The sequence below is a fragment of the Camelus bactrianus genome, chromosome 9, assembly GCF_048773025.1.
Source record: "Camelus bactrianus isolate YW-2024 breed Bactrian camel chromosome 9, ASM4877302v1, whole genome shotgun sequence".
Classification (NCBI taxonomy): Eukaryota; Metazoa; Chordata; class Mammalia; order Artiodactyla; family Camelidae; genus Camelus; species Camelus bactrianus.
Window position 1 is genome coordinate 13091354 of NC_133547.1, and position 26931 is coordinate 13118284.

Genomic DNA, 26931 nt, shown 5'->3' on the forward strand with positions numbered 1-26931 from the left:
AAAGGAGCAATCAAAATGGCTATTACCAATGGACAAAAGGAAGGTTTGCCAAGAACTTCAGGAAAAGCTACTGAAAATATATTAGAAATAAGGAAGCTTATTGTTGAATAAATCCACAATATTGCAAGCCCAACTCTGCCTCATCCAAGTCGTGAGACATTAAGTGAGCAAGGTCACCTCTTTGTGCTTCAGTCTCCTCACTGTGAACGGGGATATTATAGCCTGCTTCACTGAGTTATGGCAGAGGACTGAAAGGTCAATATTAAAACACTGAGACCAGGGCCTGGCTCATAAGCTTTTCAACTCAGTGGGAAAGGATGGACTACTCAAACAGTACTGTGAGGACAACTAGTTAACTACTGGTAGGGGGTGAAGGAAGGGTGGATTTAAGAACTTTATCCCACACCTAGCACCAGAAAAAAAAAATTCACATACTGGATGTAAAAAAAATGAAGCCATAAATTAATCAGGAAGAAAATCTATCTCAAATTAGAAGCTAGACCTTAAAATAAATTCCAGTATGATACTTAATAACACAAAAAAATTAAAAGGTAAACTAATGAGGAATACAAACTTACAACATATATAAAAAGATTCATACCTTCAATAATGGAAAGATACCCTGCAAATCAGTAAGAAATAATCCCCTGCCCCCCAAAAAAGAGCAACTAACAAGGAATACATAGGGTTAATGAACAGATCCCAGAAGACAAGTTAGCAATAAATACCTCAAGTCTTTAAACAGATTTATACACTTTGTTGCAATAATTGCAACTCCAGGACTTTGTCCTAAGAAAAATCTAAGAAGCAAACAAAGGTTTTTGTGTGTGAGATGTCCAGAGTTATAACAATGATGGCTGGAAACAACCAGTATATTCAACAACAGGGCACTGACAGGATGGAACACTGAAGTCATAAAAAAGAATGTGGCCAACCTTGACATGAGAGGCTCTCCAACATAGACTGTTTATATACATTTTTTTTTAAATTGAAGTATAATCAGTGTACAATGTTGTGCCCCACAGACTGCTCAAGGAAAATGCAACCTGCAGAACATTATACCCAGAAAAATTATGTCTGTAAAACAATCTATGCATATACGTGTGTAATAAAAAGACCTAACATGTGAGTGCTTGTCACTTACAAGGTGCCACTCTGTTCCGTACTTAACGCAATGAATCCTCACAAGCCAAAAGGTTGGACTCATCACCACCATCTTACAGATGGGGAAACTGAGGCACAGAGCAATTAAGTAAAGGCCAAAGTCGGTACACAGCAAAACTGGGATTTGAACCCAAGTACTGTGTCTCCAGAGCCTGAGCTCTCAACAAACACAACCAACCCACAGTAGATTCAGCAAGGAAGGGCGCATTTAACCTCTGGGCTGGCAGGGAGGCTGAGGGGAAGGGCGGTGCCAGGGTCGCAAAGGGAATGCGGAACTTCCAGGCTTTACACACTGCTCTACACTTTGAACTGTTTTATAACCGGTATGTGCCTTCTGTAAGTTGTAAATCAATAAAGATTTTTTTAAACAGAATTTTAAAAAATTGAGCAGTATGAAATTTGGGCTGCACACCCTAAATGCAGGCAAGAGCAGATGATCAGCATCTATCAGCGCCATTAAAGGGTAAGCGGTGAGCAGGACCGAGCTCACCACCACCTGTTCCAGGAGCCACATTGCGGTGGGGAGGTGCCCACCTCTCTCCTGGAGGACACCGAGGACACACCCCATGGGGAGTGAGCTCCCTTTACATGAGGAGCGTTGGAGGAGGAGATAAAAAGGATCTGATGGTTGGGGAGACTTTCGGCCCCATCAGTTAAGCAGGCTCAAGAGCTCAAAGTCTGGGGCCTACAGCCACCTTATCTGGCCCGAGTATCAGCTTACAAACGTCAAGTTATGTATATGTCAGCAGCCAGAAAGTCCCTGTTTTCTGCCCTGTAGTAAATACTGCATTGAAAGGCGTGTCAGGATCCTGTCAGATTAGCAGGATGGTGTAAGGGAAACTGATGTGAACTTGATCTACCCCCTCCAAACCCTGCCGATTTCATAAATGTAGGACACTGACCTTCAGCTCCTCCTGGGCACAGGTTGCGTCAACATCATGAATTAACAGTTGTGGTTGGAGTGAGAGAAAGGGGAGCAAGGTTGGACTGTGGGTCAGGCCGCCCAGGTCCCAAGCCCAGTGCCACGTGGCTATATGACAAGGATCAAGGGCTTCAGGTCCCTGGGCCTCAGTTTCCTCAGGTACAGAACGGGGAATAAGAGTTTACTGTAATGAGGATTAAATGAGATGTGTGTGAGTGGGACCTTCGGCCCACATTAAAGGGTGACTGAGACTGTCATCGCTGCCACCCAAACCTGGAGACCCAAGCCCAAACTCCCCGGAAGAGCTTTCACCCCACTTACCACACACTCTGACCAATCCCTTGGCAAATTCTGTCTGGCCGTGCACTTCTCTCAGGTGCCAACACCACCATTCAGGTCTGGCGCCACACCCCTCTGCTCACTCCAGTCTGGGCCACCTCCCTCCTTGCCCAACTTCCACTCCCACCTCTTCCATCTGTGCTCCTTACAGTAGCCAGAGGGAAGGAGAGAGATGACACTCAGAATAAGACCCAAACTCTCCCCAGGCTCTCACCCCTGCCCACCCCTCAAACCCATTCTCTGAGCGTCCCAGCTGCACCAGCTCCTCCTCTGATCCCTGACACACCAAGCTCACTCCCACCTCTGCACCTGCTGCTCCTTCTGCCAGGAGGGCTCTTCCCCCAGGTCTTTCACAAGGCTGCACCTCGGTACCACCCGAGTCTCAGCCGACATGTCACTACCCGAGCCAAGCTCTCCCCCAAGCACCCCAGTCACCCAGCCTCCCACAGCCCCCTCCACCTTCCAGATGTGTCCTCGCACATTCTGCTTTAATGACTTCATAGCATTATTCATCCCCACCTGAAATTACCTGATCAATGCGTTCACTACTTTATCATCTGTGTCCTGCTACGTGAACACCAACTCCAGGATGGGCCTTCCCAGGCTCAGACCCCAGCACTTGGGACACGTGAGGCTCAATAAATATTTGCCAAGTGAACAAGTCAGTGAATGAATTCTGCATCATCCACATGGAATCATCTCTCCCCGTCCAGAGGGAATAAATGTGTTGTAATCTTGGGAAGGAAAGAAAGCCCTCAGGTATATAACGCGTAACTGATCCCAAGGCATCCAAGTGATTTCAAGCGTGCTAGTGCTCTAGAGAATTTACGACCCAGACGACAGTGCCTGGGGTCAGAGCTCACCCCTGGCCAGGATACTGGAAGGACTAGCCTTTCTAATGGAGCAGAGGCCTTAACTGTTCTTTTGTCCAGGAATGGAGTTTCAGATCAGAAGAAATTCAAATGCTCGAAAACCTCTTGCCCCCAGCATAAAGGTTTAATCCCCTGGCACAGAACAAGAACTCTCCAGAAGCTATATAGGTTTGAAAATACATGGCCTGGGAAAGAGGGAAGAAAACGAAAATGTCAACAGTCTGAAGTCATCTCTCCCTGGTTACACTGACTGACAAGCACACAGGGCTCCACCCAGTCAAAGGTCAGGCCTGAGGCAGCCGTGTCTATGCAGTGAGATGACTGTGACCGCAGCTCAGCTGTTTGTTCCCAAATTCGAGACATGCGCGGGAAGCAGCAGAGACCAGTAAGTATCACAAATGAACGCAAAAGCAAAGGCGGAAGGTTGGATTCAATCAAGGACCAAATCAGCCGATTAGAAACCAGCAGCCCAATTGTTCACTCACTACTCAGTTCTCTTGTAAACAAAAATTCAAAAGAGTCAGTACCCTGAGGATAACTGAATAATAGATGAGGGAGGTTTCTCTCTAGAGGAATATTCCAGATAATAAATGGAGAGGAGGGTAGAATTACAATGTCACGATTTTTGCAAACCCCAAGTGAAAGCATGTGACTGACCAAGAGAAGGCAACAGTGATTTACAGCTGTTAACTCCACAGAACATCACAGAAAGCGACAACAGGCTTTACATACCCTAATGGGTATACATATGCAGCAATACCTAGCAGAATGTCCTGACCATAAGTGTGCATGTGCATACATCTCAATTATGAATCTGATCCAGTCTCTAAATCCAACTACCCATTCACAGGAAACACAGGGACAGAAGAACTCATAAACCACCAGCACACGGATACAATTAGTCAGATCTAGCCTGTGCAAAATCTACAGGACAAATGACATGGCTTGTTTCAACAAACTATAAAAGAGAAAAACAAAAAAAGGAGGGAGGGGGAATCCAGAGATTAAATGACACTTAACAGGCACACGAACCAAATCTGCCAGTGGACCAGTTGGATCTTGACTGGAACAAATCAACTCTAAAAAGATATTTATGAGAAGATCTGAAAGGTTAACACTAACTGGACGCTGGATGAGGCCAAGCAATTATCGTTAAGTTATTTTAACCATGGCAATAATATTGTCGTCATGTCCTTAAAGAATCCTTATCTTTCACAGGTCAACACTGAAATATTTAGCTTTAAAATAATCCAGTGGGAGAGGGTAGCGGCAGATATATATATAAAACCAGAGTGGTCATAGGTTAATAAGATGTAACACCACTTACTTTCTCAAAAGGTGTCTGGAGTTGAAAACCGTAGGGTGACTCTGAGAAGACAGCTCATGATTACTTTCACTACCAAGTGCTAATGATAGACCACATCTTCCTCCTGGTCAGAACCCTTCTGCAGCTCCACGTCACCCTGGGTAAAGCCCTAAGTCCTCATTGTGGCCCATCAAGCCCCACACGAGATGCCCCACTACCTCTATCCTCTTATTTCCCACCATTCTCCCTCCCCTGTTTTCAAGCCCTGCAGACCACTCCCAAGTTCCTGAAGCAGGCAGGCCACTGTGGCCCTGATTTTGCCCCAAATACTCTTCCCATAGACACCCACATGGCTCTCCCACTCCCCTCCCTCACCTCAGCTTCAACGTCATCTCATGAAGGCCTCCCCTGACCATTCTTTCTACAAAAGTACCACACGCTATTTACTCTTATCCCGCACATCCTCCAATATTTCTTTTTCACACCTGTTATCTCTTTCTGACTAGTATACTATAAACTCTTTGCTTGTTTACAATCTATCTTCCTTTTTATAAATGTAAGCTCCATGAGGGTGGGGACTTCATATGTTTCATTCTTTACTGGTTCCCCAGAATAATGGCCATTACAAAACAGATTGTCAACAAATATTTGGGTAATGAATCCAAGAATCAAAAGGGGCACTATCTAGGTACCATCCTGCTGTCTGGCAACTCCTTTAAGAGCCATTTTTAGGGAACACTTCAGAACTAATAATGTCACTGGCTGCCTAATCCAATATTTATCCTCCCTTTTTAACTTAGTAAATAGAATCTGAGTTTTAGCTAAGAGCAAGACCATGTGAAATACATTCCCAGACCCCCTTACAGCTATACGTGGTGCTGTGACTAAGTTCTGGCCAAGAGTCTATAAGCAGAATTATTACATGCAACTTCCATTCAGTTTTTTTTTTTTAAAGAGACAGGGGTGCCCATCTTCAACCCTTCTTTCCTGCTTGCTGGGATATAATGGCTGGAGCTTGAGCAGCCGTCTTGAACCACGAGGCGACTAGAGAAGGATGGTGGAGCAAAAAGGTAGAAAGAACTGCAGTCCCTGATTTGAGTGCAACCCTGGCCTGCTTATCACTGGGCTCCTTTACGTGAGAGAGAAATAAGTTTCTACCTTGTATAGACCACTGTCATTTTGTTTTATATGCAGTTTTCTATTATACACAGTTGAATCTAATCCAGATACACCTGGGATCACAAACCTATGGGAGAGTGGGTGGAATGAGTATAGTCATCTATCTATACAAATGTATAAAAAGCCCATAATTTGAGAACTGTTTCAAAGAAGAGGGAGAATCACTGTGAGCTGGGAGTACACAAAGCAGAATCATGGAGTTGGGTGGAGAGCAAATAGAGAAGACAACCAAGTCAATGATGATGCGAAAATCATAAAACTTTCATTAGGTTAAACAGGCTGTAGCCTCAGGGTGAGTAGCCAGAGTATACAGAACACCTACAAATCAGTAAGAAAAAGAAAAGAAGCAAGAAGCATGAAAAAGCTATATCCAAAAGAAGAAACATACAAGATTCTGTGCCTTAGTAGTCTTCAGGGGACTATAAATTAGAACCACAATGAGATTTCATTTCATATCCATCAGTCTGGCAAAAATAAGACAGCTTTACAAAACCAAGTGTGACAAACACCGAACAATGGGAACCCTTATACATACATCATTGGTGGGAATGTTTAGAGAACAGTTTGACAATATTTGGCAGAGTTAAAGATGCTCACATCCTACACCCACCAATCTCATACCTAGTACATACTTCAAAGAAATTCTTGCCCACATACACCAGGAAATACGTGTAACAACATTCATAGGAGCCCATGAATTACAAAAAACCTGGAAACTAAGGAAACATCCATTGGCATGGAAATGACTAAAACAAAAATGTATATTCAGCCAGTGGAATATTACAAAGCAGTAAAAAGTTAATGAACTAAAGCTATATCAAACAGTCTGGATCAATCACAACATTAAGTGAAGAATGCAAGTCCCAGAAAACTAGATACACACACACACACACATATATACATATATATACATACATATACTATAATATCATTTGTAAAAGTTCAAAAATAATTCTTAAGACGAAGAATGATAAACAAAAAATTCAAGTTTGTGGTCGGTCCTGGGAAAGTAGATTGGGGATTGAATGGGAAATACCACACAGTTTCATGTAAGTTACTGGTAAGTAATGTTCTAGTTCTTGGGCAGGTAGTGGGCTATTGGCTATTCACTGTAATAGACGTTTTCACACAGAACAAAAATACCAGTGTATCGTGCACTAAGGGTTATGATTAATCTGATTCTGTGTGCCCAAAGGCCATCTTTTAAAAACAGAAAGCATTCAGAAAGAGGTGAGAAAGGACATACACTAAGTTACTGACAGGTGAGACCCATGAGGCAGGAAGTAGCAGGTGGAGGGATAGAGTAGTAAGTGGTTTCTGTCTCGTGTTTTGTTCTGCTGTCACTTATAGGTTCACTGCAACAAGAAATGTTTCTTATAAAAAGTAAACAAACAGTATAGTGCAGTGGTCCAGGACCCAGACTCCGGAGCCTGACCACCAGAGACTGCAAGTCGGCTCCATGACTTCTTAGCCATAGGGCCTATGGCAAGTTATTTAACCTCTCTGTGCCTCTGTTTCTGCATCTGAAAAGGGGGTGATGACAATAGTGCCTACTTCATAGGGCCATTAGATTAAATGAGGTGGTTCATAGTTCCTCTTCACAAATTAAACACTGAGTGAGATTGGCTGTTATTATGATCATCAGTCTAATTCCAAACACCTACATGAGGGACATGAGCTGAGTGATTATCTGGTCAGGCTCAGATGTGTTCACCTCTTGGATCCTTGTAACCTTTATGAGCAGCCCATTGCCTCGCCAATTCCAGGTACTCATGAGACAGCTCGTAAATGAATGCATGCTGCCTCAGTTTACCCACCACATCTCTGGCTGCCTGAAGAGACCACTCCTAGATGCAGACCCAGCATGTCCATTCTCCCTGCTTCTTCTCTACTGACGCTTTGTCCAGGGTGGTAATAACACAGCTTAAAAACTGCACTTCTGAGACTTCCTTTTGGCAAGGGGTGGTTCCTGTCACAAAGTTCTAGCCAAAGAGACAGAAGCAGAAGTCTGCTGAGGATTTCAGGGAAGGTTTTGATTTCCTGACAGAGGTGCTATTTCTTTTCCTTAGAGCTTTGCTTCTTCCTACCTGTAACAAGGATGTGGGGCTGGAGACCGAACAGCCTTCTTATCACTACGGGGCTATGGGCAGCAATGCAGATAAACAGGAGGCTGGGGCACTGGAGGTGGTAAACAGCAGCACTATCTTGTCCTGATCACCTCTGCACTTTTCCTTATGGAAGAAAATGAAGGCTGTGGTGGTCCGCAAAGATGGTCCCCCACGGGCCACTCCTCCCAGAACCCAAGTCTTCCATCATCCCTCCAACACTGAATCTGGGCTGATGCTGGGCCAGTTCTGGACCTAAGCCTTAAGAAGGTTTCGGAAGCCCTGGAATGTCTGTTACAAGTTTAGCTCCTGGCTGGCGAGACCACATGGAAGAAGAAGTTCTGAGACTACACAGAGAGAGGGGTCCAGACATCTCCAAGGCACCATGTCAGCAAAACCATCCTGAGTGTTCCAGCCCCATTCATCCTCTGACTGTAACCACGTAAGAGACCCCACTCAGAACCAGCAGAAGAGCCAGCCAGATGAGCCTCAGTCAACCAGAGATTCACGAGAAATAAAAAACTGTTGTCAGTTTAAGGCTTTACGTTTTGGGGTGGCCTGTTATATAGCAACAGAGAACTGAAACAAACCACCATGTGTTTACACTGCTGTCCAAGTTTCATGAAGCCAAATATATTCCTTATCTAAAGCAGCACCTAGAGGGTAGGGGAACAGCTCAGTGGCAGAACATGTGCTGAGCATGCACGAGGTCCTGGGTTCAATTCCCAGTACCCTCATTAAATAAATAAGTAAAGTATCACCTAAAAAAAGATCACAGACTCCAGTAAGATCTTGCTCATGTTCTGATTTCCAACAAAGATTGTTAATATGAAAAAATACGAACTTTCTGTCTCTTATTTGACAATAAGTACTCATTAAGCACACCTGATCTGTATTAAGAGTGATGAATCTATTAATCATTTTTATAATTAAAAAGCATTTAAAGTAGACAGTTCAACATTGTGCTGGGCCTGGTGGGAACCCTCAGAAAATACATCTCCTGTCTGGGCAAGAGGCATCATTATATTAATGCTACTTCCTATTCATTCTCAAAGGCTTAGAGCTTAACAAGGTGGCTAAGCAGGTTGGACGTCTGCATTCTAATTAAAGAAAGCTATCAATAAAAATAATAATTTGGAGGGAAAAACCAACTAGAAACAAAGGGAATGCACATCAGTGACAGCCAGGCCAAATAAATTATGGTCCACTCACACCTCCATGTGTTACGTAGCCATTAAAAAGAGCAAATTTAAGCACTACCTGAGAACTTGGAGGCATTTTCACACAGTACTGCCATGTAAGAAAAGCAAAGTGCAGGAAAATGAGGGTAATATCCTTTATAGGGAAATATTTCCCCCTATAGGCTGATATAACAATGGAGAAGCATGTGGAAAGACACATACAATATGCGATTGTTCCCAGGGGTAAAGGACTGTGGGAGGAGGCTGACGTAGGGGTGGGTAGAGAGGAGGGGAAGAGAGTCCAGCCCACAAGAAGAGGGGCTGGAAAGAATTTTAAGGGGGCTTGAAATCAATTCATAAAAATAATTATCATCCCCATTAAGTGAGTGCTCTCCACATACTAGACACAGGGCTGACTAGGTCACCTGATCTCCCTTTAACGTCTCATTTAATGCAGATGCTGTAAATTACTCCCATTTTTCCAGACAAGGAAACTGAGGCCTGGAGAAGCTAAGTGCTGTGCTGAGAGCTTGGGCAGTGCTGGGACTTGAGCATTATGTGCAATGGCCTCCCAAAAGGGTCCCTGACCCAGCTCCAAAATCATCGCACTTGGAGCTCAAAGGACACAGCTGGATGTTGGAGGAGCAGCTCCTCTGACACCTTGCACATCCTTGAAATAGCAGCAGGCCCCAAGGTGTGATGATGTGTGTTAAGGCAACACATACCTCGGTCCGTCAGTGCCTTGTGCTGTTGGGAGAAATCTGAGAGGGCCACCGACCTTGCTTTACAGAGCCTGGGGAAGCCCTGCCCTGGAGATTTTTTACAGACTCAACTGCTGACACCCAAAGCCAGAAAACAGATTAGGAGGTGTCAGCTATTACACAGTCAGACTCTTGAAGCTCACGATTTAATTAAAACCTGTTCGGTCCCAGAACAAGAATTATTGCCTGTTAAAGCAGGGGAGACTGATAAACTCTGTCTGGCAGGTTAATTCCTATTTCCAAGGCACTCCCTGACCCCCACTACTGCAGGAACACCCAAGAGGGCCTGACAATAAAGGCAGGTTTCCATATACCCAGGGATGCATGTGTGCAGGTGGCGTCTTTCACAAAGCCTTCCCCACCTGAGTTAACGTGCATACATCCTCTAAACTCACTAGGCCTGAGGCCATCTGTTCCAGGCCACGTGCGCCAGGCTGCCTGGATGAGCCACTGCCAGGGCTGGGGCTGCACAGACTGGTGGGGCTGAGGGGCAGGAGGCTGGAGGGCTGGACGCTGCAGGCAGGCCCGAGGACCACTGAGTGACCATGGCGAGGGTGTGTGCATGCCGCCTCCACCGCAGCCACAGATCTGCAGATATGCTGACGTTCTCCCCCCACACCCAAATGGGGACAGCCACCCTTCCTCAGACATCGTAAATTCACTTATAAAATAGTTTATCCCACACCTACCACACGCCGGGGACAGTTCTACAAGGACAGACAGAAGCACCTGTGCTTCCATGGCGCCCACAGTCAGGGAGGGGGGTATAATAAACATGCCAAGTGGCCACACTTTGGAGAAAAATAAAGCAAAGGGCCAGACTGTGATGGAGCAGGTGCTGTTTTATAAGGAGGGAGGCCTCACTGAGAAGGTGACATTTGAGCAGAGACCCGAAGCGGGTAGGAGCTTTGGGGATAGCAGGGAAGTGTCCCATGCAGAGGGAAGAGCAGGGGCAAAGGCCCTGAGGGAGGAAGAGCAGGAGGCCAGTGTAGCTGGAGAACAGCCAGCAGCAGTTGAGAGGTCAGAGATAAGGTCAGACAGGGAACTGGGGAGGCGGGGGGGAGAGCTGACACTGGGCACCACTCCACACACAGGGTGTGGGCGCTTTACATGTATATGATTCCTTGGAAAGAGGCTGGGATGCCCCACTGGTACACAAGTTTGCATTCCCAGGGAGCTCAACATTCTCTGATGGCTACTCCAGGGAGAAATAGCCCCCGTTTCCTTCTCACTCCCTCAACACTCCGCCCACCCTTTCTTCACAGTTAGGAGCAGACAGGTAAACACTTCATGGGAGCAGAGGAAAAAAAGAAAACAAAAAAAAGCCACCAGTTTAATTCCCAAAAAGAGGAAACCTGGTATGAACTTTCTCTGCTCTACAAGTCACTACCAAACTAAACATTGCTCACCTGAATGACGTCCGGAGCACAAACTGAGCAGGCAGGTGACCGTGAGGGGAGCTCCAGGCTCTCAGCTCCGGTCCCGGGTCTTCTCCAGGCCAAGGCCACCTGCCTGCGCTCCACAGGCTGCCCTCGCCCTCGCCCTGGCCCTCAGGTGGGCGGTGCCTCCCCCAGCCGCTGTGGGTGTCTGGAATGCGGAAACGGGAACCTGCCGTGCCAGCTTCTAACAGCGACTTATTCAACAGCCACAAGAACACGCCAGCCACCGGAGTTCCCCAAGAGATGGCTGGTTTTCACCAACAGGCACGTTCCCAGAGAGGGCTGTTTTGCCAACGGTCCCTTTCGGGGAGGGAAATAAAAGAACTCCTTACTCATCAGACACGTGGTCTGAGGAGCCTGAATGGGCTTAAATGAAAGCTTAAAGGTAACAAAGGCAGCTTGCCGGTTACCTCTGATCCAGGGATGGGACACCTGTTTGCTGATCGAGCCAGGGTTGGATCTGTGCCCAAAGCATCCCCTGCTCTGGGCTGGCGCCCGGCCTCTTCATTCGCAACCACGCAACCCAAAGGTGGGCTCTTTTCCCCCCATGCAGACAGGGAGGCAGCGCAGCTTAAGGCTAAAGCGCTGCTGCTGGGCTCCTCCCGCCTGCTTGGAAAGCACAGCGGAATGGGTTTGCGAGACAAAAACCACCACCAGAACCCCCGTGCTCACTCTGCACAAGGTACTGTGCTGAGCACTTCGTGTGAATTATCTCCTCTGGCCCGTACAGCCACTCTCTAAATAAGCACTATTAGCATTCCTATTTTACATATGAGAAAGTTCAGGAACAGAGAAGTCGCAGGCAGCAGGAAAGTGGTGGGGCGGAGAGCCAAGCCACGCAGAGCGATTCTGGGTTTCCAGTTCTTAACCACTGCACTAGATCTCCTCTCAAAGAGAAAGACAGCCTCCGTCCCCAGCTGGGCCTCAGTTTCCTCATCCATAAAATGGGGGTGCGTGTGAGGAGTTGGTGAGATCTTTATAGTAAGCACTTAGCCCTAACCCACAAAAATGCTCAATAACCATCAGCTGCAGTTATCACATGCCACCCTCAGATTCAATCAGGTTCAGCTTATGGCTTCAAAACATCGGGTAATCATAGTCATGGAGTTTAAATTCCAGACAGCTGAAGGGAAAAAAAAAGAACAACTATCACTGCCCTTCTTTTCATCCACAAAATAAATATCTACTCTGAGTCCTGCACAAGGACACAGTGGTAAACAAAAAGCACAAAAACCCTGCCCTCAGGGAGCTTACAGTCCCCTGTGAATAAACCGGCACAAAATATTGAAAGAACGGCAGATAACCGCGTGTGTATTAAGTGCACACTGTGGGCCAGGCACTGCAGCGCTCTGAACGCTTTATGTGCTTGAATGCACTGAATTCTCCCAACAACGGAGGACAGTACCATTACCACCTTACATATATGGAAACTGAGACACTGCAAGGCTAGTGGCTTGCCCAAGGTCACCCGGGAGCCCAACACAGAGCCAGGACTTGGGGCAGGTGGTCTGGCTCCACAGCCCTTGTTTCCCTCAGTCCCTCAGCAATCCTGCGGGGCAATGGCTTTATGCTGGGTCCACAAGCAGTAGTAACAGGCACCTGTGGGAAATTTCAGTCTGCAAAATGAATGGTCACCTTCATAGGCTGTTAGGAGGAGAGGGCTAGATTATTAAATTATTATTATTCAATTAATAAGTCACAATTAACATGTTAACAGCAGGGACCCCAGTACCGAGCACTTACCAGGAGCCAGCTATGGGGGTGAACACCTGACTTGCATCCTCTCCCTTCACCCACACCACCGCCCTAGCAGGCAGTCCTCAAAGGGGGAAACTGAGCCTCTTCAAGGAGTCCCTTGAAGAGGAATTGGTCAGAAGCAGAGAGAGGAGTGAGATCCAGGTTTTTATGAGCAAAGCGAGCGTGCTCACAGACCACAATGCCCCTCAGACTGCTGCCCCGTCAACCAGCCAGGGTTTCCCTGAATGTTCGGATCAAAAGACCGCGAACCCCTACAATACAGAGACTCTGCGCACATTCTTGAAGGTGGCAATGATTAGAGAACAAAAAGCTCAGTCCTGACTCAGGTAATTACAAAATGAAGTTGGTAAGGACAATGACACAAAAATGTACTGGTACTGTGATTCCACTTTGTTGCACTACCTTCTGCAGCAGATCCAATTGTTTGCCTACCCAGTATCCATCCCCCACCCCACCCCCAGTCTTTTCCAATTTTATTTCTGTAGCCGCACTCCTCCCAGCAGTCCTGTGCTTCAGGTGAGGATGTTTCTAGCCCCAGCCCTGAGAGTAAATCCTGATTGGCCCCCACCTGTGATTGGCCCTGGGTATGGTCAGGTGTCACAATGCCAGCCAATGAGACACAAGGGGAATCTGAGAGGCGGGGCATCTAGGAAAGGTTTCCTCACTCTTAAGAGACACACAGTGAAAAGGTGCCCTCTTTCTGCTGCTAGATATAGTCTTGTCAGGGTGTGATGACTACAGCTGCGACAGTCATCCTGTAGCCACGAGAGGAGCCTGAAGACACAGAAGACACACCAAGAATGGTGGAGAGGGCTGGGCTCCTTATAGACATGGTGGAACTGCTTAATTATTCAACCCTGGTGCTGCCTCTCTATGGGCTTCTTTGTTATATGAGATCACAAATCACCTGATTCCAGGCCAATTTCAGTAGAGTTTCCTAATCCAGTGGATCAGTGGATCTCAAAATAAGCTCCCGGGCCCAGGAGCACCAATATCACCTGCGGACTTGTCAGAAATGCAAATTCTCCAGTCAGACCTACTGAATTAAATGTTGGATGGGGCCCAGCAATGTGTTTTAATAAGACCCGCAGGGGACTCTGGGCCTGCTCAGGTTTGAGAACCACTGCAGTAGCATAAGACAATTAAGAGTTCAGAGTGTGGCCTCTGGAGTCAGGTTCCCCAGATCCAAATCATGTCACCACCATTTTCTAGCTGTTCGACAAGTTATTTAAATTCAGTTGCCTCATCTGCAAAAGGGGAATGATGGGTGTACTTATCTTACAAGGTTGTTGGGAGGCTTAAGTGAGTCACTTTGTGGGAAGCGCCTAGCACAGTGCCTAGCATATAGCAGACATTGTCTTTATTACCTGTTTGCTGTGGTTTGTAGCCATAGGTGTACCAACGGACTCAGCTTTCTGACTGAGCTCCCCTAAAGCTGGACCCGTAACTCCTCTTACCCCCGAGACCCAGCCCAGTGCCCTGGGGTTCTGTATGTATGACGCTCTGGTCGGCACAGGACTGTGACACACAGGAGGGGCCAAAAGCCTTTTTCCCAAGTCCAGACCATCGCTTCTCAGACCTCCTCCAGCAGCTACCACCATGAACTCTCCAGGCTGGGCACTCTGCCAGCTACTCTGGCCAGTTACTGATGCAGAGTGCCCACAGGCTGTGCCTAGCCCCAGAAAGCGCCTCCGCCAGGTGAGTCATGCCAAACATCTGGCAAGAGTGCAGGGGTGCCCTTCCCTCTGGGAGCTATCTGTGATTTCAAAACTGGTGGCACCAAGATACAGAGAGCCAAAAAATGACTAACACCACTGCCAGGTGAGGCCCCGGCAGGAAGAGGCAGCTTCTTGTCAGGCTTGACAGCAAGACTGGGTACTGGGCTCTGGGTGGGGCAGGCGTTTTACACTCACTGGTGTCACTGACCAGTCAATGTTGTTGGGCCAGTCAGTGAAAGAGAAATGTGGGCGCAGAAAGGGGGTCCGACCTCTGACCACCAACCCCTGGGGCAAGAAAGGATTAGTCAAATTCCTTCGGCTCTGGAAAGGTGCTATTAAGCTACACCTCATAAAATTGCCAATATTCAACCATTCTTGACCCAGAAAAAGGCAATTTCATACGGTTCAACCTAATATAAGCCAAGAAACTCACTCAAATAATGCAGAGTCAAGTAACTGGCCCCCAACAAGCACCTGGCATGGTGGTAGCCTCTGGGGAAGAGAACTGGGTGCATTATTTTTGTTCCTTTGTTTCCATGCATGTGTGGTCATCACCCAAAATGTAAGGGAATTTAGTAATTCAATCAACCCTGCAACATCGTCCCATCTCAGTCAGAGAAAAGACAAAGCTGCACTAGATCAAGAGATCTGCAAACCCAACACTTCTCTGCCCTCATGCCCTCCCCTAGCTCCTCCTCCACTCTGCTCCAACTGCTGTCTCAGGACCTTTGCACTGGCTGCTCCCTCTGCCCAGAAACTCCCACTGCTCGTACTGCCTCACCGCTGTTAGGCCTGTACTCATCCCTGGCCACCCTGTCTAAAATTTCAACACCCTCCACCCTAATATCTCACATCCCCTTTCTTAATTTCTCCCGTTTAGTACTTATTACCATCTAACACAGTCTATCTCTTATCTCTCTGTTTACTGTCTGAATCACCCACTTGAACAAGAGCCCCAGAAGGGAAGAAGCCTTGTCTGTCTGGCTCACCACTATACCCCTACTACCTAGAAGAGTGCTCAGGTGGGTGAATACCTGTCAAATGAGTAAGTTTAAAAATCAGATCCATTGTCAGTGTTTGGAGTCTGCCTCCCTCAGATCTAACACCTGCAGGCCTACCCTGGGAAACAGAGAGAAATCAAGCTGCCCAAACTGGTGACAGTACTCCTAGTGTTCCCTCTGCGCTGGACTCACCTCAGAGCCTGTGAAGGAAGAGAAAGGGCAGAATGGAAGAGGTGCTTAGGGGAGATGCTTGAGGAAGCTGCAGAGGCCACAGGATTACCCTGCCTCCTTCCCCACAAACCAACAGCAGTGGGTCAAGAAACGGGGCGGTGGGGAAGATCTAATCATCAGATGGACCAATGGCGCCAGGCTCAAGCAGCAACAGACCAGAGCACCTGTGCACCTCAACCATCTCTACCCACCTAAAGGCAAACACAGAAACCCTCAAATGAGGGTGCCCTCTTTTCTTACCACTTCCACACAAGGATTTCTACCACGCGCTGACTCGCTGTTAAGTTAGGGACCCCAAAAGAACAAAGACAATCTGATGTGAAGGACGGGGGCGGGGAGAGGGTGTTGTAAAGGAGTTCTGACTGTTGGTGTGATGAAAAATATCATCAGGTCCGAGGCACTGTCACAAGCTGCATCTTGCAGCTCTGTCAAAAGTCAGAACTGAAAGGGGGCAGGTTCCCTGCCTCCCACTGCAGTGCTGGAGGCAAATCAAATGCTGGATTCTGGTTCCATGTGGGGCCCTAACAAAGACACATGAGAGGAAGGATCTGTGTACGTCTCTCCCGAGGGGAGGATGGGGGGAGGATCTGAGGCCTCCTGCTCGAACATGTCTTGGGAAAAAATGTGGGAGGGGCCCCACCATCAGATGCTGGAGGGAATCAGATCTCAGGGAAGAGGGGCCTCTGCAAACTGACTAAGGGAACCAGTGCCATTGTGTTCAGTACTCAGAGCAGCGGGGGGAAGCACGTGGCTGCTGGAGCCTCGCCGGTGTCTTCACTGTGGCTGGATGCTGTTTTACCAAAGGGGTTTCCAAAGCCTTGAGCCAAGTATTGACTCGTATAATGAAAAGAAAAAAAAAAAAAACTGACTTTTTATAAGTGGAGTATGCAGAGGCAGGGAATTCCTCCACACACACAAGCTTGAAACACAAACGCTCAGTGAAATTGGTTGTACTTGCTTCTAACTTTTCATGGTGAGACGTTTCAAACACACAGAGGTGAAAAGAGTATAATAACCCCCCACCAGCCAGCTTCCACAGAACCACCTGGTGGCCAATGTTACCTCAGCTCTTTACTCAACCCAGACACTTGGCCCCCTCCACTCCCTGGCAGCCGTGTTATTTTAAAGCAAATCCCAGACATCTTTAACAGTTCCCAGGTATTTCAGAATATAAGTCTTAAAAATAAGGACTTTTTCTTGAACAGAACCACAGTATCATTATCACACCTAAAAACTTATCACACCTAAAACATCTAAAAACAAGAATTCCTTAATAATGTCAAATATCCAGTTCGTTTTTATTTTAAATAAAGGGGAAGTGCAGGTTCCAGAATCACAGAAAAACCCCACACCCAGAGCAATGGTCAAGTCTTCAGGCCCACAGGGACCTGGGACCTGATGCAGGGCTACCCTGAAACAGGAGACCTATATGTGGAGCGGAGAGGCTGTAACTAGTTAGTATGGCCCTGCAAGCCCACCCCACTGTGCCATCTGTCATCCAGAGAGACTACGGAATGAGCATTTAAGAGCCTGGGCTTGGCTTGGGTTTGAATCCTGACTTTGACACTCACCAATTTTGTGATTTGCAATTCTCGGGACCTGAGTTTCTTTACATGAAAAATGGGAATAAAAACAGTACCTATGCTATGGAGTAGATACGAGGATTAAAAGAGATATCACATGAAGAGTACTCAGAGTGGTGCTTTGTACACAGTAAGAGCTCAATGAGCGTTAGCTACTATCATGAATTTGGCCAACAGATGCATATTGAGCATCTTTTACATGCCAGGCACTGTCCAGCAGCAGGAGATAAGAGTGATGAAGAGGTTAAACCCCTCACCAATCACCACCTGGAAACAGGGGCTGGCACTAGGGCACCACCTGGGAACATGAACAGACTCAGAATCTCCAGCACCTGCCTTGTTTGGGGAGGAAGCCCAGACACTCCCTCCACCTGAGATGGGGAACCCTGAACCAAGAGAGCAACTAAAGGTCTAGAACAATGACTCCCATGAAAGAGTCCCCTCTCTGCTATTCCGCCCACCCAGTAATGCCTCTGGATCAGAGCAAGGGCAAGTGTCACACACTGGGTAAACTCTGCTGTTGCTAAGGTCAAAGGAAGATGCCACATGGCTCCCACAGAAGGCCCAGCCAAGTGGGACAGAGCTAGGAGATGAAAGAGAAAGAGGCTTCACACCCAAAGAAGCTGCTTAGAATGGGCTTTCAATAGTATGGGCCCTTTTCTTGTTTCCTTCACTCACTCTGCCCACCTTTCTCAGGTCCCGAAGACCCTTCTCTTTCCTGGAAGGTAAAGACCTGTTTCCACCAAAGTGGAGTTCAAACTGGAGGGGATCAGCGGGTCACTGAGGTCTAAGCCAGCACCCCAGTACTCAGCACAACATAACTTGAGGAGCGAAGCTAACAAACTCTGGAACTCCATTTTGTGTGATGAATCCCTCCTGTGGTTTTTACTGCTCAAAGCTTGAACCCCATTCCCCCTCAAACATGAACACAGCACATGTAACAGAGATTTAAGAGTATGGGCTCTGGGCCTGAGTTCATATTCTGCCTCCATCACTTCCTAACCATAAGCAAGTGGCCTCTCATTGCCAGACCTCAGCTCCTTTATCTGCAGAGCGAGGATGATCAGAGTCCCTGCCACCTCGGAACACAGGTCACACACGCCAAGCACTAAGCACAGTGCCAGGCCCAGAAGGTGCCTGTGATGTATGAGAGCTGTGAGTTTAGCTACCCCTGCCTATGATAACCACGCTTTCCATCCCTCATCCACCCTTACTCACTAAGATACAGCAGGGGCGGCATCTTTGATCTATCACTGTGGACCTTGCTCTACACGTGAGTCTCAAACCCTAGGCCCACACTGTCCAATCCATGTGGCTACTGAGCACCTGAAATGTGGCCAGTGCAAATGGAGACATGCTGAAGGTATAAAACACACACAGTATTTTGAGGACTTAATGTGAAAAAAAAGAATGTAAAAATCTCAATAATTTTTACACTGAGTACATGTTGAAATGGTAATATTTTGGACCAAACAAAATATATTATTAAAATCAATTTTCTCTGTTTCTTTTTACTCTTTAAAATGTGACCCCTATAAAATCTTAAATTACATATATGGCCCACATTAGTGGCTCGCATTATATTTTTAATGGACACTACTGGTGCAGACCCTTGAAAAGCATAGTCTTCTTCCTTATTTGACTTCATACAGTTAGTGTCTAGCATGGTGCCTGCCACCTAGGCTGGGTAGAAAAAAATATTTCCTAGATGGCTGGGTGAAAGATGCTCTCTATACTGTTCCTGGTCTGAAAAGCACCCACTACCACCCTCACATCTAACCAGGCCTGCTCTTCTTTCAAAATATTGAGCAACCCTTAAGGCTCAGGCTACACCAAATCAAAATGGGCACAGTCATGGTGGCTGGAACAGGGTCCTGGGGCCCCTGCAGGGCCATGCATCACCACTTTAATTGCTGGACTGCATTTTAATACTTTAACAGTCCTCAGTGCTGGCCTGGTGCTTAGAAACACTCTTTCCCCAGCTGGCCAAGTCCCAAGTCCTCTTGCAAAGCTCACCCAAATGGGACATTTATCTTGTTCATGCTCCTTCCACACCACGTCTCATTTGTGGCTAACTCGTGTCTGGTGTGGCAGCCCCGTGGTCATGTTTTGAAACAATTAACTAAATATCCCAACAGAAAGTGACCCCATCGTGTCTTATTCTCAGCAGACATGATGCCACATCCCCAGACCACTCCTGCAGCCACATGAAGGAGGTACTAAATATAGCCTGCAATGCTTTGCATGTCAAACAACATGGAAAGGAAATGCTGCATCCACTTCTTAAACTGGCCTCCGCCTAGTAAAGAGGGCCTGGGAAGAGAAGGAGTTTGGCATATGGGCGAAGAGCCTGGAGTCTGGAGTCAGCGTCCTCATCTGTGAAGTGAGTTCCATAAATGTCTCTACTTCACTGGACTCTTGTGAGGATTAATTGAGCAAAAGTGTGAAATGCTTAGAAGAGCACCTAGTACAGAGTCAAGTACTAGAAAATGTCAGTTACCATTATTATTATTTTGCAAAAATTAGAATAGCGTGAACTTGAAAAATGGGAATTCACCCTTCTCCAGCCACAATAATACTGTTTTTGTATCACACTCATTCCTACATCTGGGCCTTTGTACTTGCTGTTCCCTCTTCCTGGAATGTTCTTCCCTACTTTTGGCACAGCTGGTGCCTCTTGCTCATTCAGGTCTCAGCTCATGTGACTCCCCTTCAGCGAGGCCTGGGAGGCCTTCCCCGACCATCCAAGACAAAGTAACCACCCATTCCCCACCGCCAGGCTGCCCCATCGGCCACTCCCCATCCCCTCACCCTGTTATTTCCTCCAAGATGCTGAAAACCATCTGAAAGTACCTTGTTTATTGCATATCCCCTCAGCTAGAATGTAAACCCTACGAGAACAAGGATCTTGTCTGGCTCATTCACTAGCCAGAGTTCATGCTTTTGGCCCCTATGCTAGACTGCCTACGTACCAGAATGCTTACTGGCTGTGCGTCACGAATGTAAAAGAAATCCCAGAAACAAACTGCAATGTCCAGCAACAGGGAAATGGTGGAATAAAGCATGGTCTCTCCACACTGCAGCATGTGGGTCTAGCTGTTAAAAAGACTGAGTCAGATCTGTACATATTGACTTGAAGGGATATGCTGTAGCATTAATTGAAAAATTCAAGTTACAAATATGTGTGGTTTGATCCCTACTCCTCCCTTTTTGGGGAGTGGTGAGGAAGAAGGAAGAAAGCAGTCGATGTATGCATATATGCATCCATATAAGCACAGAAAAAGGTGAGAGCATCTCCCCTAAAATCCAAGGGCAGAGAACATATCTATTTTGTTTTCTCAGACATCTCCAAAACCTGCCACTAGATACTCAGTAAATACTCACTGTCTGAATAAACAGCTGTCTTCTTGGGGGACGGGATTTTGGAGTGAAAGGTGGCACCCATTATTTTCCTTACATATCTCCATATTGTCTGACGTGTTACAATGAGCATGTATTTCTCTGCATAACTTCTTTTTTTAGGTGGAATAAGGATTTTTTTAAATTGAAGTACAGGCAGTTACAATGGATCAATTTCTGGTGTACAGCAGTGTCCCAGTCATGCATATACATACATATATTCATTTTCATGTTCTTTTTCATTATAAGTTATTACAAGATATTGAATATAGTTCCCTGTGCTATACAGAAGAAACTTGTTTTCTTTTAATTCCTTTGCATAACTTTTTAAAAGGTAAATTCAACCCATTCCCATATACACAAATTAAGGCCATGACCAGAGCAGTCCTAAGAAACAGAAGGAGTGTCAGTCTTAAAGAAAGCACAACGCACAAACTGATCCAATAGCCTCTCATTCTAACAGCTAAAAGGAAACACTTTAAAGGAAATGACTGTTCAATTCTTTTACTAAAACATACCTACATTTAATTTAGAGTTTGCAAGTTAAACACATAACAAGGTTAAGCTGTCACTATAACCTGTGTCATTTTTTTAAACCGAAGTTTGAAATACATCAGCAAAATACATTTTACAGGGAAAAAAAGGCGCCAATCACTGCACATGCTAAATTCCATTTTTGATTTACCGCCTAACAACTGCAATGTCTGAAAAACAGGCTCACGTTTAACTCTGACCATTCCATACAGACTGCTAAAAAAAAAAAAAAAAAAGCCATGTGCTGTTGTCACTAACAACTAAGACCAAGATTTTTTTTAAGTCATATTTCCTCAGATTAAAAAAAAAAAAATCCTTCGGTAAATTTAGTGGCCATTACAAATTTGAAACCATGGGTTCCCATTATCAAATGAAATTACAATGATAGGTCTGACTCTGACAACAGACTCACCCTAAATGGAGAGCTAATGAATTCCCTGCCCAGCCTCCTCCCAGGAGTGTGGCACCTCCCAAAATGCTCAGGATGGCCCTGCCTACAGAGGATATTCTAACCCGTGGACACCATGTAGCTTTTCAGAGAAAAAATTAGCGACTTAGGGAGCCTCATCAGGCTGAAACTGTAGAAATGGGTCTCCTGAAAGCCAGGCCTTTATTCCATACTTGTGGTCAGTGCAATCTGGCCAAGTCCATATTGTCTTATTTGTCCCTTACTAATGTTTCACATACATTAATTCTTGGAGACTTGAAAGAAGCAATTCAAACCTTGTTGGAAAAGTTCAGTGGCCAAGGGGGACTTCCAGGGCCCACGAGACAGGAGACCAAGCTGGGCGAATGAAACGGTGTTGCTATGAAATGACAGCTCCATCTTTGTTGTCAATCAACTGGACCTGGGAAGGCTGGGGGAGAAGAGCAGCTCCCAAGTTTCTGGCCTGGCCCATTTGCCAAGGTGATGACTACCAGGTCTGGGAGGAGGAGTCAGGCTGAACATTTTGAGTTCATGGTGCCCAAGGGACAGTCACCAGAGGACATCAAGGAGCACAGGCTCCACATCTGGAGCTGGAGCTCAGGGGGCTAATATGGCTTTGGGACAGAGTCAAGAGCTGACAGCATTGGTACAGTACATAAAGCACGAGAAGCGTGCGGTGCAGGGGCAGACAGCTCAGTGGTAGAGCACGTGCCTAGCATGCACGAGGTCCTAGGTTCAACCCCCAGTACCTCCATCAAAAAATTAAAATTAAAATTAAAAAAATCAAGGATTTGAATGGAGGGTATAGTTCAGTGATAGAGCGCATGCTTAGCACGCACAAAGTCCTGAGTTCAATCCCCAGTACCTCCATTAAAAAATAAATAAACCTAATTACTGCCTCCCCCCACCAAAAAAACCTAAAAACTATAAAGCACTAGAGTGAATGTATTGGCTGATGAGGGTAGCGCATGAGAGACGAGCAGAGGGCTGCTGATAGCAAGTCAGTGCCATCTTTTCTCAGGCCCTTATACTGCAGTATGTTCCACAACTTAACCTTCGGTGAATAAAAATTAGAGGTAGGGGGACACTAACCTTGTCCCTGTTCTGCCCTGTAAATACAAACATAAGCAGCAAAGGCCTATCAAGAAAAACAAGGCATGTTTATTAAGTGCTTATTATGCATCCAGCCCCGTGCTAAAAATTAAACATGAATTATCTCCTGGAATCATCAAAACAACCCTGGCACAAATGTCCTATGACTACCATTTCGCAGATGGGACACTGAGGCTAGGACTGAACATGTGGGGGAACTCTGGGCTGTCATGTCACAGCCCACCACAGTTAGGCAGTCTCTGGGCCAGATGGAGAACACAGAACAATAATTAAAATATATAAGAGCTGCTACTTAGTGAGAGATGACTCTGGACTAGGAATACAATCTCAGCAAATTCTTATAACCCTGTGGGGCTGATACTGTTAACCCATTTTACAAAGATGGAACCTGAGGCTGCAGGAGAGGAAATCAACCGGACCAGTTTTGAGTCTGGCCCACTGGAAGATCAAGACTATAGCTAGAGCCTCACCCTCAGGGGGTCTCTGAGAAACTGAGAAAACGCTGAATAACTGGTACCATTTATTGAACGCTGACTGTGTTCCAGCTGCTGCTCTAAGCACTTCACAAATGATAGTCTCATTGCAACCTCAAAACAACTCTATGAGGTGGTTGCTATTAAATCACACATTTCATATACAGGGAAACCAAGGCACAGGGCAGTGAAGTCAGTTACCCAAGGTCACACAGCTGGTAGAGCCAAAATTTGAACCTGTCTCTACCTCCCAAACCAAAGCTCCTAACAAAACAATTTTAGTTAACAGCAGCCACTCTGCATTGAGTGCTAATTGTGCCCTCGGCTCACCCTCAACTTACCACATGAGGTCGATAATACCTTCACCCCATTTCTCAGGAACTGACAATAACGCAAACACGTAATAAGTGCCTTCTATGTGCCAAATGCTTTATTCACCAGATCTCAGCATCTCAACAGAATTCCCGACAAAAGACAGATACTCTTCTTCCCCGGTTTGACCGAAAGGAGAAACTGAGGTTCGGCGCGGTTTCCCTAGATCGCAGCTCCGGAGCGGCTGAGCCAGGACACGAACTCCTGGCTACCCGACTACCAAACCACGCTCCTCCGCAACAGCGCCAGGTAGCTCGTCTGGAAAGTTGAGCCATGCGGGCACGAGTCCGGCCAGGTCCGGAGGGCGAGAGTCCCACCGCCGCCGCCGCCCCCAACAATCGGTGCCCACACCCGGCCGTCCGCCCAGTCGCCCGCCGCGCTGACCCTCAGGGTCCGAGTGGACACCGATTCCCCGCCACCTTTGCGCGAGGCCACCCCAGTACCCAGAGCCACATACCTGGGCGTCTGGGCTGCCCGCCCGGCGGGCCCCACGACCGCGGCGTCCAGACCCGCGCCGCTAGCTGGAGACGCCGCCAGCTCCGGTGGCCCGAGTGACTTCCAGGCTGCCCACTTCCAAGCCGCTTTGCGCGAGGCCTCCTGGGAACTGTAGTTTCGCACCAGGTGGCAGAGGACTGAAAGAGGCCTGGCGCGCGAGTGCTGCCGGGAGCTGTAGGCGCGGCGCCACACCGCCTTCTGGGAATGGTAGTCCACCTGTCCCTCCGTGCCTCCCGAGTCTCCAGAGTACTTCCGCAGCCCCGAGGGGTGTGAGGGATGGAGGCGTGTCTTCTGCAGACTCCAACCCGTTGGCCGCTCTCCTCGCTTTGCGAGGGCGGTTTTTCCCTTTTTCCAAGCCCTGTCCGCCCCCTCCCTTCCTTCCGTGGACCCTCTTCCTCCCTCTCCGCCAGGCGCGAGGTACTTACCCCGAGGGTGCGAGCCTCGGGAGAGGCGGGAACAGCGGAGCAGTGCGCTAGACCCCCAACAGAGGGGAGCTGTGGAGGAGGACGTCTATGCGCGCTCGCGCACGCGCGCTCGCCGGCCAACTCCGGCCTAAATTGCCGCGGGCTCCCGCGAGGGGCACTTTTTTTTCCTTTCGAACGCGCGCGCGCCGGGTCTCGCGCTGAGCTTTTTCCAGCCGGGCGCGCGCCAGTGCGCACGCGCGCTCACTCTCCTCGTCTCGGTCAGTCTGCCGGGCGCGGGGTTGGGGAGGTAACCGTTAAGTTGGCCGAGTCCTCCCGCAGCATCCCCAAGGTCGCTCCTCAGGCTCTCCTGTGCTAGATCTGGTCCTTCACATAGGAGCTTCTGAGTGCCGCCACACACACCATACCCGTCCCTTGTCGGGAGTCCAGTCGTTGCAGGTAACAGGCGCGGCCCCAGCCTTTACGAGGCGGACACGCCCTCCTTCCCTCCTACGCGAGGGCCGGGAGGCCCGAACGTGTTGGGATTCAGGTCTGGTCGCCTTTCCCCGAACTAGGCGGCTCCAGAGCTCTGCCTTCGACGGAAGTCACCGAGGGGGTTGCCTTGGAGACCCAGTTATCAACCATTCATTTGTTGATCGCACATACTGAGGGTACCCAGTGTTAGTTGAGTACCTGAGCCTGAGAAATTTTGTTCAAATTTAGTCCAGCTGCTGACATAATCAAGGAGCCGACCCTTTTTTCAAAAAATGGATGTTGCCACTCCTACTCCAATAGGGATTACCAAGAGAACTGGCTAGAACTGCAAGGTTCTCTGGTCAAGAAAACCTAGGCAATACCTTTTCCACCTCATCCTCTCAAGAGAATGCCCAGTAAGACTGAGTTGGGAAGCATATATTTCTTCTTCCTGAGAGAGGACAGAAGTCATTCTTTACTCATCCATTCAACAAAAATGTATTAAGCACCCGTTTCTTGCCAGGTTGGGTGACCATGGGGACAAAGGAGAAATCAAGACAGACTGGGTTCCTACTCTCAAAGAGCTAAGTCCAGACCACCACCGGGCAGTGACAGCCTAAAGCAGTACTACCTAGTAGAAATATAATGCAAGCCAAATATGCAATTTGAAGCTTTACATTAAAAAATTTTAAAAACAGATGAAATTAATTTTAATAATTTAACCCAGTATATCTAAAATAAGTTATGCTTGATGAAAAAATATTTACATTGTTTCAACTTTAAAATTTAATAAAACTCTGAGGCATCAACATTCATTTAATTAATTAATTATTCATTTGCAGTGTGAGTTGTAGCAAAGGGTTAGAAACTGCCCAATGTCCATTAATAGAAGTTTGGATAAATAAATGATAGTTCAGCCACAGCATGGAATACCATGCAGCTGACAACTGTTGAAAAATGAGACAGAGCCATATGTTTTAATGTCAGCTAATCCCTAAATTATGTAGAAAAATGTGTAAACAATGTATATAGCATACTGCCATTTGTATAAGAAAAATATATTTTACCTATATGCTTGTGTATGTACAGAACACCTGTAGAAAGACACAACCAGGGTTACCTTTCTGATGAGGAAACAGAACAGGTGTCTTTCTTTTCAGTATATGCTCCTTAGTTTGTTTTGAATATTTTTACCATGTCCACTTTATAAAGTTGTTTAATTAATGGAGGATGATAGCTAAGTCATAGAATCATTGTGTAAAAATTAAATGAAACACCGAATTAAAAACTAGCCCACCCTAGTAATGTACGTTTGTCAGCCTGGAAAATGATTTATTTCTGTAAAGAAAGTGCATTCCAGTCCCAGCCCTAGCTGTGAATTCACCTGTAAGGCCAGAGTAGCATTCCCAGGCCCTGGGGACAGACTTGGGCTCCTTATCAGTAATGTCATTCAAAAAAAAAAAAAAACAGAGTAAGTCAGTAAGTCAAGATTGCCTTCTGGTTTTACAGTTCCTCTGATTTTACAGTCAACTAATTAGGCCTTTCTGATGCCAGCTGGGCCTTCTGCATCACTGTCCCCAAATGTGAGAGCTATCTGCAAGGCTGTGGGATCCATACAGGGCTTTACCTCAAATTGTGGAGCACACATCACCCTTCTTTTGGGTGGTCAGGTCAGGTCTCCTTG

The 26931-nt window shown here is 46.9% G+C and overlaps 1 protein-coding gene across 5 annotated transcripts in view; it reads right to left on the minus strand.

Annotated features, from left to right (window-relative positions):
• SIPA1L3 (signal induced proliferation associated 1 like 3) overlaps positions 1-25223 on the minus strand; it is a 214824-nt gene extending 189601 nt beyond the window's left edge. For 3 of the 5 annotated variants that reach the window (XR_012509042.1, XM_074369754.1, XM_074369751.1), the window contains exon 1: positions 24335-24774. The gene's annotated coding sequence lies outside the window, so the exon portion shown is untranslated. Of the gene's footprint in view, positions 1-11238; positions 11392-24334; positions 24775-24797 lie in introns of those variants that run through there. The other 2 variants (XM_074369753.1, XM_074369752.1) reach the window with 2 other exon arrangements.
• Between the last annotated feature and the right edge of the window lie 1708 nt (positions 25224-26931).